The following is a 13447-nucleotide window of genomic DNA, read 5'->3' as shown; positions in this document are numbered from 1 at the left end:
CTCCAGATTGGTGCTGGGAAGCTAGAGGGAGTAATTGAGCCTCTCTGATGAGTGTGCTTCTTCCGGTGAATACCAGGGGTGGGGGTGGGGGCGGGGGTGGCGTAATTGGTCTTCAAATAATCATGATTCATAGTTTAGTGGAAAACTGCAAAGCTCCCCATACAAATTGAACAGCAAGTCAGTTCATTATATTGTAGTTATTGATATTGCAATCTGCTCCCAATGAACGCAATTACAAATCCATTTAGGAAGGAGTGTGATGGGGGATTTCTTTCGCTTTCATTTACCCTTCAGGTGCCTGAATGATGTGTTGTAAATGAGACCTGCCCCATTTCCAATATCTTTGGGTCTTGTTCATATCTCTACCTCTGGCACCTGTCACCGTGCCTGGCACACTGATAATTGCCAATTAATTGCAAATGCCCTTGTTATGTGTCTCTGGTGTGCTTTGGCCCACTCAACAAAATGCTGGGAATAAAGTAACCCCATTGGGTGTAACCACTCTGCATGCCCCAACCCCAGCACTCTGGTTTTCAACTAGTGCTGGCCTTGACACGTAGCATTCATATCTCTTTATGTTGACAATGAATGACCCATTTACACCAATGCACTAGTGTATATAACCTGCTTATCTGTGAAACTTTCTCTGTTTTCTCTATTTCCTGAAAGCCCAAAACTGAGGAGAGCAGATAAGTTCCCCAGAGAAAGAGAGCTGGCAGACATTCCCTTTATGACTTCCTAAGATAATCTGTTGATCCTGTCACTCTCACCACTTACCCCCTCACACTCTCCAACAATCTTGTATGAAGTGAAGATGTGACTTTTGAAGGGAGCTCACCCAATAGTTTAGTTTAGGGGAATTTAGGCCTCATGGGGTAGTGCTGTGGCATTCTCATCTCCAGATTCCAAGAAAACTGTCATAGAGGTTAGAGGTGGGTGCTTCAGGAAAGGGAAGCTGTTGTTTCACTCCCTGGCTGGAAGCTGGCTGAGCTGAGAATTATGGCAAGCATTCCAGCTCTGCCACCAGGGGGCAGGAGAGAGCTCTTGGAGGGCTTGACTCCTTGATGCTGGTGTTTAGGAGGCTGTCTGGATGAATATGGAGAGTGGAGCTTAATTACAACCAGGAGAATTCTAGAGATATGAGGGTGAATGGCACAGCCTGCGATGGTTGGGAGGAGGAAAAGGAGGAGAGAGACAACATTTAGCCTACATTTCCCTTGACACAGAAGGTGCTCAGGCTTAATCCATTGTCTTAGTCAGCTTGGGCTGCTTTGCCATAGACTGGGTGGTCTAAACAACAAAAATATATTTCCCGTAGTTCTGGAGGCTGAGACCAGGGTGCCACCGTGGTCAGGTTCTGGTGAGGTCTCTCTTTCAGGCTTTCAAATGGCCATCTTCTTGCTGTGTCCTCCCATAGCAGAGACCAGAGAGAGGAAGCAAGCTCTCTCCTGTTTTTTTCTTATAATCCCATCATTCAGGCTATAGCTTATTGACCTAATCACCTCCCACAGGCCCCAACTACAAATACCATCACATTGAAGATTAGGGTTTCAACATATGAATTTTTCTGAAACACAAACATTCATTCCATCACAGCCATTCAAAGGAATCTTCTCAAGAGGGTAGCATACATGGCGAGGGGGACTCAATTGGAGGAGGTCCCATGGAGGGCAGGAGCTCAGAGATGGTTCAGAGAACTTCCTCCAAGAACTGAGCAGTAGTGTGGTTCCCATGACTCTGAAGAACCTACACATGTGTGTCCCACAAAAGCCAGCTTTTGAATGAAGGCAACACAGAAGTGGCTACTTGGTATCAGCCAAGGAAGAAACATACCAGTGGCCCTTTCTCTAGTCTGTCTTTTCCATGCTTTGTCCCTGAACGAGTGAGAAGAGGTGAAATAAGGTAGAGGAAATGTCATATTCAATTCCTACTGCAAGTCCTCAAGCCAAGGTTAGGCCTGACTGGGGAAGGTGTGGCCAATGGAGGCGGGTATTGGGAGAAAGGGAGAGGGAAGGAGCTTGGAATTAAATATGAGGTTTAAGTTTTGTTTTGTTGGATGGGACTTTATAGTATCTGAAAATGAGTCTTTGTAATTGTAAGGAGATTGTTCACAAAACGAAAGAGATTGGAAGGTCACAGGATCTGCCTGGAATGTCATCAGAGGTAGAGAAAGGTAGATTTATCAGAACATGATGGAAGTAGTAAAAGAAAAATGTTTCTGTTTGTCTCATTGCTGAGTTCTGATTATACATTAAACTGCTTACACGTGTCATGCAGACATTCATAGGTGAGATGGAGGATAGGACTTACACTACACAAAGCAGACTGCTTCTCCAAGCATCCTCATTAGATGTGCTTTTCCATTCCAAATCGCCCCCAACTCTGCAGAGCTAGTGGTCTGGCTCTCCCTCATGGTCCTCACTCTCCTTTCTCTTGCTGCAAACTTGCATACCCCTTCCTGAAGGCACTTTAGCGATTCCCCCTGTGAAGGGCATGCCATCAAGGTTGGTATGCATGGAAGGCAGAAGACATTCCTGCACACTCACCCTAGACTTCCTTTTTCCAAGAAAAAAGACTGTAGTTAGGTTTACAGGTTGATCTCAGCCTAATAGAACACACTTTCATTTAGTTCAAATTAAGCAGGTATTGTGCTCAGAAAAGAAAGCATAGATAATTTCTTAAGGGAATCCTGGATTCTCCTTGAAAAGTTCCGTGGGGTATCTTGGTTTTAGACATGAAAGGCTCACAGTGACATCTGGTATATGCTTTTTATACCCTCTTTCCAACCTTCTAGCAAATTTCCTATTTGGGACATTGTCTCCACCTAATTGAAAATTGCTCAGCTCTAACATTATTTTCCAGATGGTTTTATAAAATGATTTTGAGTTCTCATTTGCTTTTAGTAGATGAGATCATTTGGAAAAGAAAATTTAAAAAAAGCAGTATTAATGGGCAAAAATGAGAGCAATGGGCCTTTCTGTGGAAATCACAACAGGATCATACATGATTAGATGGAGTTGAAAGAAGCCTTTGATATGATCTCTCCATGGTAGGGCTGTGGTACAGGCTAAATAGCAGTCTTTCTGACAGCCTTTGACAGTTTCTGCTCCTGCTGTGTGTCCACGTGTTCAATCTTTGAAGGTAGGGATTTTAATCCACTAGTGACCCTACTGATTATACTCCAAAAATTATTTTCAACCAATTCTCTTCTCTTCATCTCCATTGCTAACACTTTAGTCTGGACATCTAAGTGATTTCTTTGTTTCTAATTTGCCTTTCTTTCACCCACTCCCCACACAGGGTTGTGATCATAAAAACAAATGGGTTAAGATGGTGAATGGAAACCAACTCACAGAATTTCTCTTCTCTAATACCTCGTAAAGGAGAACAGGAGAGTATAAACCAGCCAAGAATACATCAACAACCTGGTTGAATAGACTTAAAAAATTCTCTTCTTCTGTTTGTATCTCTCCATATTTGGGAGTATTGGTGAGAACGTCCAGATGTTTGTGACTCACTAGAGTGGCTTCTGGGTTTTGCCTGGTGAGTTAGAAGCAGGTTGGGCTACGGTTCTCTCCTCCTGTTTACACTACAACCTCCTCTCTTTTTAAAAAAATATATTTTATTGATTTTTTACAGAGAAGAAGGGAGAGGGATAGAGAGTTAGAAACATCGATGGGAGAGAAACATCGATCAGCTGCCTCCTGCATACCTCCTACTAGGGATGTGCCCGCAACCAAGGTACATGTCCTTGACCAGAATCGAACCTGGGACCCTTCAGTCCACAGGCCAATGCTCTATCCACTGAGCAAAACTGGTTAGGGTTCCTCTCTCCTTTTTTGGTGGATAAAAATGTTTCTGTTTGCAGTAGCCATGACAATGTGCCTCATAATCTTGAGCTTCTTGCCATGGTCTCTGTCCATCAGGGTAGTCTGATTTCTTACATGCAGACCTAGAGCTTCAAGAATGAGTAGTTATAGAAATAGGAAAATGGAAGCTACCAATCTCTTAACACCTGGGCCATGAAACTGGCACAACATCACTTACTCCATATTTTATTAGGTAATCACAGAGCCAAACCAGATTTAAGGGGAGTCACCATGGACTACCATATTAGCCTGGAGTCATAGAATGGTGCAGGTGATTTCTAAGTTCATGCTCTGAGAGGAAATCCTGGCTCTGCTTTTGAAAAGACATACTCTCTAAATCTGTTGTTTTGACTCCTGATGGTTTTTACAGTCCGACATGGAGGTCACTTATCTGTAAATCACAGTGATAAAGACTGGGGTCTCTGTGTGCCCTCTAGAGAAGCCAATTCTTGGAGTGGTTTATTAAGACATTACTTTTAGAAGGGCCTTAATTCTTCATGTTCAGAGCTCAGTAATATATGGGTCATTTTTGTCCAACCTCATCTCAACTACTTTGGAATTTAAAGGTTTGGGTCCACATGGAAAGGCACTGGCTGGGTGAATAATTCTATCAAACTAAAATACACTGATTAATCATTGATTTGAATCTCAATACTCCCACATAGCAGTTGAGTGATATTGTGCAAGATTTTAAGCTCTCTAATCTCTAATTCCCTTTTCTGTAAAGTGAGTATACTAACAGTACTTTCTTCTTAGGGTTGTTATATGAATTAAATAAAATAATGTAAGGTTCTTATCTCAGTTTCTGACAAACAACTTGGAGAATATTAGCTATTATAATGATCAAAAATAATAATGGGGGAGGGAGAATTTATCAATTTCAGTTTCTTAACTCAAAAGCTGGTAGAATGACTCTGTATTCTTGGTATAATTATAGATAATAAAACTGTTTTGAGATAGTATATAACCTTAACTTGGAAGACTTCAGTGAATTATTTTGTAGTATAATAACATTGAACATAAGAAAAGGTCGACTTTTAATTTTCTAAGGACGATTCCAATACTGGCATAAATTACTGGTTAAGTATAACTTTTCTAAGGGTAGACTATGCCAAGAATTTATTAAACAAGCACCCATTAGGAAATAGTCATTTTATAGATCTAGGATGTGCATTTTTCTCGACATTTCAACTCACGGTGGAATGTTTCCCTCCCACGTTCTATGGTTGAAACTAAGCCCCTGCATCTGTTTTGGCATAAGTAGAATCCCATGCCTTATTCTTGCTATTTTGGATTGTGACTCATGTCTTCTTGTTCCTTAAAATTAGGGTCTCAGGGTTAGATTTCCTGAACACTTTGCTTATTTGGGCTTAGTGGTCATCTCCTTTCAGTTCCTGTGAAGAAACATGTATTATTAGCCTGAAAAGTATAAATCCTCTAGATATGCAGTCTCATCTAGAGAAATTCTGGTGATGATGAGAAGTCTGGGGTCTGGTGGGAAGAGGAAAGGGCAAGCTCTCTGGAGTCAGCCAGATCTGGTTTCTGACCTTGTTCAGACTGTGTGGTCATGGGCAAGTCACTTGCCTTCTCTGAATCTATTTCTTCCCTTGAAAAATAGGAAGACACTACATGACTACATATGTGTGAAGTCCTCAAAAGACTCCCCAGTTTGTAATGCAAGCTCAGCATATGTTGTCTCTAATTCTTAGGATTATAATTATCCCCCAATTATTGTGATCTGATAAGGCCATTGAGAGAACATTGTGCTACAATAACGCATACAAAGCAACTAGCACATACTAGCTCCAGCACCCATGGAAAGTCTATTGGTTTCTCACATCTTCCCTTACTCTGCAGCTGGTCACAGTGTTCAATGGATCAGTGGGCAGGACAGGCAGTGGAGGCAGCAAGCTTAGATGCCTGATATATTTGTGTGAAAAGAATGGTGTCCCCAAGAAGGGCAAAGGTGCTAAAGTACCAACTTCAGACTGAATTCACCAATAGGCATAGGAAGAGTGTCTAAGGCAGGGGTGGGCAACCTTTTTGTGAGTGCGTGCCAAAACCAGCAAAATCTCTGACTCAAAATTCTTCTGTGTGCCAACCCTAATTTTTTGAGAATACGATGTTACACCTACTTGATATCTCTTAAGGTGTACGTATGTGAAGAACCTTAAAGACATAATAAAATTCATTCTAGCGACAAAAACACAGTATATGATGATGAAAATACATTTATTTTTTAATGTATATTGTACACTGATAGTCCGACAGAAAACTTTATGACTCCGTTTGATATTATCAGTGGGACTTTTGCTGCTGCATCACTGATGACAGAGATTTTACATCAGGTTTATATTTCGTGACCTTCATAGATATGCACAAGCTACTACTTTCATCCACCAGGCTACTCCTATTATGAGACTTAACAAAATTCATCACTGAGAACAAAGATTCACAAGCGTATGTGGATGAAATCAAAACACTGGTCGGATCTAGGAAGGCAGGGAGAGTTAAGGCAGAGGCATAGAAATTGCTCTTCCCCTCTCTCGTCAATCCATGTCTATGGTCTTTAAGATAACTTGTTATGTAAAATTATTTATTTATCTAAGATGCACCTACAGTGAATTTATCTGAAAAATAAAAAAGTCGATATTAAGAAAAAAATTGTAAATGGAAGATTATAAGAGAGGATTTCGCGTGCCAGCAAAAGTTATTGGCGTGCCATGTTTGGCACATGTGCCAGGGGTTGCCCACCCCTGGTCTAAGGGGACCAGACACATTTAGGGGCCCACAAAACCACTTAACTTCTTTTGAAATAAGAACAAAAATTGGTTATAATCATAATAAATCTATAATAACAAATCTATTCTGGATCATATTAATCTTTATACCCATACTGCCATAAGGTTTAATTTTTAATATTATTTAAAGGCAGCCCCACAGGCAAAAGTGCCCACGCCCACAGAAGTCATAATGCAGCCCTGAGCAACTTTACTGACTTTATAACTTAGTCTTGCCTCTGACATTCATTTGTGGTGAATTAGGTCACCCCCCTTTCTTCTCTCAGCCTCTGGCTCTCCTACACTTCCTGGGTTGACCTGATGGGAGACAACCATAGCCTCTGATATTGAGGGGACTGTGGTCCAGAAAGTCTTATCAGAGGCTCCTGACAAGGCCAAAGGTAAAATTATTTTTCAACAAATATTTATTTATTTACAAGGTATCCCCAAAAATGCATACACAGTGTCTGTAGATTCTATCACATTTTGAAAATGAAATGTATTTTAATGAACACTGCCTTTATAATTACTTAAATTGCATATACATTTTTGGGGGACACCCTGTATACTGGTTCAGCATTTGAGCATATCTGTTTGGACCCAATCAAACTGCCAACACAGCACAGTATCTGGAAATAAGAAGTGCTGGCTGTGTAGTGAAGCAATTAGCAACTACCATAAATGACTGGGTGGATGAAGTAGCCGGGAAAATAAAAGGGGGCTCTGAGTAAGGATTCCTCCCCTCCCCAGGCCACTAAGAGGAGCAAAGAAAGCTTATCAGAAAACATTTGGACTTGCAGACTCCTTTCCCAATAATGTAGCCTTTGTTCTAAGTAGAGGTCTAATTTGCTCTAGATATTGCAAAGCATCAAACTGGAGAATTTATCAACTTCACAAGAATCTCAGCATTTTAAAGGAGGTGAAGTTTCTCTGAAGCCCTTGATATACAAGGGGTGGCGATGGGGGTTGCAGGCAGAGGTGAAAACAAGGACTTTGTATCCCCAGGTTTTCCTTTTAGAAACCACTTGCAACCAACACACAACAAGGCCCCAGTTTGCAGGAGGTAGAACTGAAAGCATGCATGTCTCCACCCCACTCTATTAGAACAAATGTTCTATTTAATCAGAATCTGCAGATAGAGTTCATCATATTAAGTCATTAGTCCATTCATAGAGTCCTCTCAAGTTCTTTGGAAGCTCCAGATGCTGTGATGTAAATGTGAATGAAACTCCATCGCTGCCTGCTTTGCTGACACCTTTCTTCATTGCCATTTACTTGTTTACTGTTTCTGCCTCCCACCTCTCCCTGCCCCAATAAGATTGTAATCTCCATGAGAGCAGGGACTTTGCTCTTTTGTTTACTGCCCAGGACTTGGTGCTCAGAATGACATTGCTAGGTAAATATTTGTTGCACGATTTTGCTGAATGAATGAGATTATTTTACAGTAATTCTTAATCTTGAACAAACTGCTAAAATGAAAAGTCCATGAGATCCATTCAAAGCGTTTTTATTATGATTTCACAAGAATTTGGTTTTTGAAAGCATTTAAAAAACCATTGTAAAATTAACATGGAAACACCAACACTTTTCTTTAATAAAAACTTGATATAAATATACAACAGGGCACTGCCATGCTCTACGTAAACCTCCTACAAGTTATTCACATTGAGGAATCTGAACTTCACTTGAACTAGCAACTGTCTTTAGTAACTTCTAAATATATCATTCGACAGCTCAATAGTGCAGCTCATCTTTTAGTTGTTTAAAATAGTATTTCCGGGCTCGGAGACCAAGATGGCGGCATAGGTAAACACCGCAGACTGCTGCCGCAAACAACCACTTCAAAAATACAACTAAAAGACGGAACGGACATCACCCAGAACCACAGGAAGGCTGGCTGAGGAGAGACTCTTCAACTAGAAGGAAAAATAACAGCACACCGAGGCTCAGAGGAGGCGCAGTGTGGAAAATACTCAGGTGCGGAGGTGCGCGCGCAAAGCGGGCTGGTGGCTGAGAGCGCGGTTGTCGTTTTCGGTCAGGGGGGAGTCTCAGACTCTGAGCTCCAGATACGGGCGAATCGCTGGGGACTCGGACTCAAACGGGAGAAGCGGGAGTGTCTGGCATCAGTTGGAAGGCAGCTTTCCCTCCGAGGTTTGCAGCGGTTCCTGGGGTTCTGAGAAGCAGAGCCTCTGGGAACGGGACTGAGAGGGGCCATAACCGCTCCCTCCGCCCGCCCTGTTGAGCCCGCCCCGCCCAAGCCCTGCGCAGAGCCATTTGCCAGATCGCCTCAGGCAAAGGCTAGATTAGCACCTCCCCAGAGGACAGAAGTTTTCCGCGGCAGACACAGCTGATTCACACAGCCAGTCGGCCTGGTGGTCAAATCCCTCTAGTATTAACTACAACAATCAAGGCTCAACTAGAACAAGACTGCGCACAAAGACCACTAGGGGGTGCACCAAGAAAGCATAAAAAATGCGGAGACAAAAAAACATGACAGAAATGGAGGATATAGAGCTAAAAATCGCAATTTTGAGGGCTTGCAAAAATGTGCTAGAAGCTGTCAATAAACTTGAGGAGAGAGTCACGAAAACTAATGAGACCCTCGATGCTATGATAAAGAACCAACTAGAAATTAAGCATACACGGACTGAAATAAAGAATATTATACAGACACCCAATAGCAGACCAGAGGAGCGCAAGAATCAAGTCAAAGATTTGAAATGCGAAGAAGCAAAAAACACCCAACCGGAAAAGCAAAATGAAAAAAGAATCCGAAAATATGAAGATAGTGTAAGGAGCCTCTGGGACAGCTTCAAGCGTACAAACATCAGAATAATTGGGGTGCCAGAAGATGAGAGACAGCAAGATATTGAAAACCTATTTGAAGAAATAATGGCAGAAAACTTCCCCCACCTGGTGAAAGAAATGGACTTACAGGTCCAAGAAGCGCAGAGAACCCCAAACAAAAGGAATCCAAAGAGGACCACACCAAGACATATCATAATTAAAATGCCAAGAGCAAAAGACAAAGAGAGAATCTTAAAAGCAGCAAGAGAAAGAGACTCAATTACCTACAAGGGAATACCCATACGACTGTCAGCTGATTTCTCAACAGAAACTTTGCAGGCCAGAAGGGAGTGGCAAGAAATATTCAAAGTGATGAATAGCAAGAACCTACAACCAAGATTACTTTATCCAGCAAAGCTATCATTCAGAATTGAAGGTCAGATAAAGAGCTTCACAGATAAGGAAAAGCTAAAGGAGTTCATCACCACTAAACCAGTATTATATGAAATGCTGAAAGGTATCCTTTAAGAGGAGGAAGAAGAAAAAGGTAAAGATACAAATTGTGAACAACAAACATGCATCTATCAACAAGTGAATCTAAGAATCAAGTGAATAAATAATCTGATTTACAGAATGAACTGGTGATTATAATGAATCAGGGACATAGAAAGGGAATGGACTGACTATTCTTGGCGGGGAAAGGGGAATGGGAGATGCGGGAAGAAACTGGACAAAAATCGTGCACCTATGGATGAGGACAGTGGGTGGGGAGTGAGGGCGGAGGGTGGGGCGGGAACTGGGAGGAGGGGAGAAAAAAAGAGGAACAAATGTAACCTGAACAATAAAGATTTAATTAAAAAAAAAAACAAACAAAAAAAACAAACAAAATAAAATAGTATTTCCTTCGCACAAGACTAGATCCCTTCCCAGAAAATATTAACCTATTTGCAATAATCTCTGCACATGTTCAAAGCCTGGTTGGCCTGTATTTACATTTAAAAAGAAAACAGACTTGGGTTCTGAACCAAATCAAACAATGCTCCAGGAATGAGCCATATGGCTTGGTAAAATAATCTGAGAGATAGAGTTCAGCCTCAAGAACAGCAGGTATAGGAAATTACTATGGGATGATTGCTTCTTGATGCCTGGAATTCCACAAAGTCATTCCTTTGAGTTTCAACAGCCTCTTAATCTTTTGAATTTTGCGCTATAGATTTAGGAGAACTAAAATACTCTAAGCCAGTGGTTCTCAACCTTCCTAATGCTGCGGCCCTTTAATATAGTGCCTCATGTTGTGGTGACCCCCAACCATAAAATTATTTTCGTTGCTACTTTATAACTGTAATTTTGCTACTGTTATGAATCGTAATGTAAATATCTGATATGCAGGATGTATTTTCATTGTTACAAATTGAACATTATTAAAGCATAGTGATTAATCACAAAAACAATATGTAATTATATATGTTTTTTCCGATGGTCTTAGGCGACTCCTGTGAAAGGGTCGTTTGACCTCCAAAGGGGTCGCCACCCACAGGTTGAGAACCGCTGCTCTAAGCCATTATTTGCTAGCCATATGCCTTGAAGAACCAGGCAAAATTATGAAATAAGAAGATATATGACAACAAGGGACCATGAACTATGGATGCCTGCGCCATCCAATTTCTAGCTAATAGCAACTTTAGACCTTTTATTTAGCAGGATGACAATCTAGCTGGGGGTAAGGGTGGGATAGGGGAGCTTGAAGCTAAGCTTGCATAGCAGTTTACATAAAATGAACAAAACCTCCATAGTTCAGGTCAAGGAGTGAGGACAAAGTACTGAAGGAAATTGTGTAAGAGGAATAACTAAAGTTCCCCTACACTCTGTCCTTGTGCTATACTTGGCCCAGGTCCATCGTTGCCCTGTGAGAATTGGGCCTGATATTGTCAGAGCAGTTGCATTTTCTAAAGAAGCTGAAAAATCCCAATTTTTAAGGGAAATGTCCTGGTGGTTGGGGTGATGGTTTAGATCAGGTAGTCAGAAAAGGCATGTTTGATAAAGTGACACCTGAGTACAGTCTTGAAGACAGTGAGGGAGTGAGCACAAGATAACAGGAGGTGGAGTCTTCCAGGAAGAGGAAAGGAGTGCATAGCTCTGCAGCAGAATTTGTCTGAGAGTCCGCAAGCGGTCATTGTGTCTGGAGGAATGAATGGAGACAAGAGCAGAGTGGAAGGAAGAGGGGCAGGGTACAGAAATGCAGCTGGGTCTAGTAAGGGCTTTGATGAGACTATAATGGGAGGAGAGCCACTGGAGAGCTTTGACTGAAAGAGCAGCATGAGCCAACCTGGGTTTTAAAGGGATTATCCTGGCTGATGCCATGGGGAGGATAGTTTATAAAGGAGCAAGAGCAGAAGCAGAGGAAAAATTAGAAGGCATATTGGATTGGATGAAGTTCAGCAGTGACCGTATTAGCCAAGTAAGAGTGGATTTAAATAGAAGTTGGTTTCTCTCTCACTCATAAGTTCACGAGTCTGAATATAGAGGTAGATGGCAGCTCTGTTGAGCAAGTTCTCAGAGACTCAAAAACTCCAAGTCATAGTTCTGAGGACTCATCTAGGGCAGTGGTCAGCAAACTGTGGCTCATGAGCCACATGCGGCTCTTTGGCCCCTTGAGTGGCCTCTTGAGTGGCCACGAGGTTTCACTCGCACTGTACGTGCGCACCCGCACGTGCTATTTTGTGGAAGAGCCACACTCAAGGGGCCGCAGTTTGCCGACCACTGACCTAGGGCATAAATACAGATAGTGAAGAGCAAACATAAGGGTGCCTCTCTGTGGGATAAGAAATCATCTGTGGATGGAAACAAGATGAAGAAAAGATAAAGAGGAAGCTACAAAGGGTATCTTGCAACTATCTCTTAAGGAAGGTGCCCAGAAGTTTCATAGACATTTCTGCTTATAACCCCTTGGCTACACCAAGCTGGAAGAAACGTTAGAAAATCTACATTCTGGAAGACCAGACACCTAGTTAAATTTCTATTAGTATAGAAGGAGGAAATATAGATGTTGGGCGGTAATGAGAAGTTTTGACTACAAGATGCTTTTGAAGTAATCTGGATGAGAGATGACGGTGATGGAGGTGGTGAGAAGCGGTTGGATTCAGGATACAGTTTGAGGTAGTGGCAAGAGGAAATGCTGAAACAATGATTGTCGGGTGTTAGGGAAAGAGAATATTCAAGGATGATGATGGATTTGGCTTAAACAACTGAAAAATGGAGCTACTTTGATTGAGAAGGCTTAAGAAGAATAATAAGTTTAATTTGGGGAAAGTTAATTTTGATACCCAAGTGTAGATGGCAGTGAATATGGTGTTAAAAGCTCTGAGACATCAAAATCACTTAGAGAATGAGTGTATATAGGAAAGAATAAACATAAGATACTGAGGGACTCTAACATTTAGAAATTGGGGAGACGGAGGAGTGACCAGTAAGAAAGTCAATCAGGGGAGGGGTCAGGGTCCCTGGAAGCCAAGAGAATAAGTATTTAAAAAAAGAATGATATATTGTATCAGGTTCTGGTTGAGTAAGATGAAGATTAATAATTGGCCATTGGGTTTGGCAACATGAAACTCATTGGTGATCTTGATATGAGATGTTTCAATGAAATGGCGAGGGAGAAAGCCTGCTTGAAGTGGATTCAAGAGAGAATAAAATTAGAGAAAGGAAGAGGGTGAATGTGGACAGTTTTTTCCCTCAGGAATAGACCTACAAAAGCTAACAAAGAAATGAGGTAGTAGTTAAAGGAGGGGGTGGAGTCAAGTTTTTTGTGTCTTAAGATGAGATGTATTGTAGCATGTTCTACGTGTTGATGGAAAAGATCCAGTGTGAAGGAAATTTTGATGATGCAGGAGGGGAAGAAGAGAATTGGAGTAAGATCCTTCACAGGATGAGAGGGAATGGTGCCCAGTGAGCATATGGACATTTTGGCTTTAGAAAGGAGCACAGACAATTCACCCAGGAAGGAAGGCACAT

This window comes from Myotis brandtii, unplaced genomic scaffold (assembly GCF_000412655.1).
Source record: "Myotis brandtii unplaced genomic scaffold, ASM41265v1 scaffold332, whole genome shotgun sequence".
NCBI lineage: Eukaryota > Metazoa > Chordata > Mammalia > Chiroptera > Vespertilionidae > Myotis > Myotis brandtii.
This window is presented reverse-complemented; position numbering follows the sequence as displayed.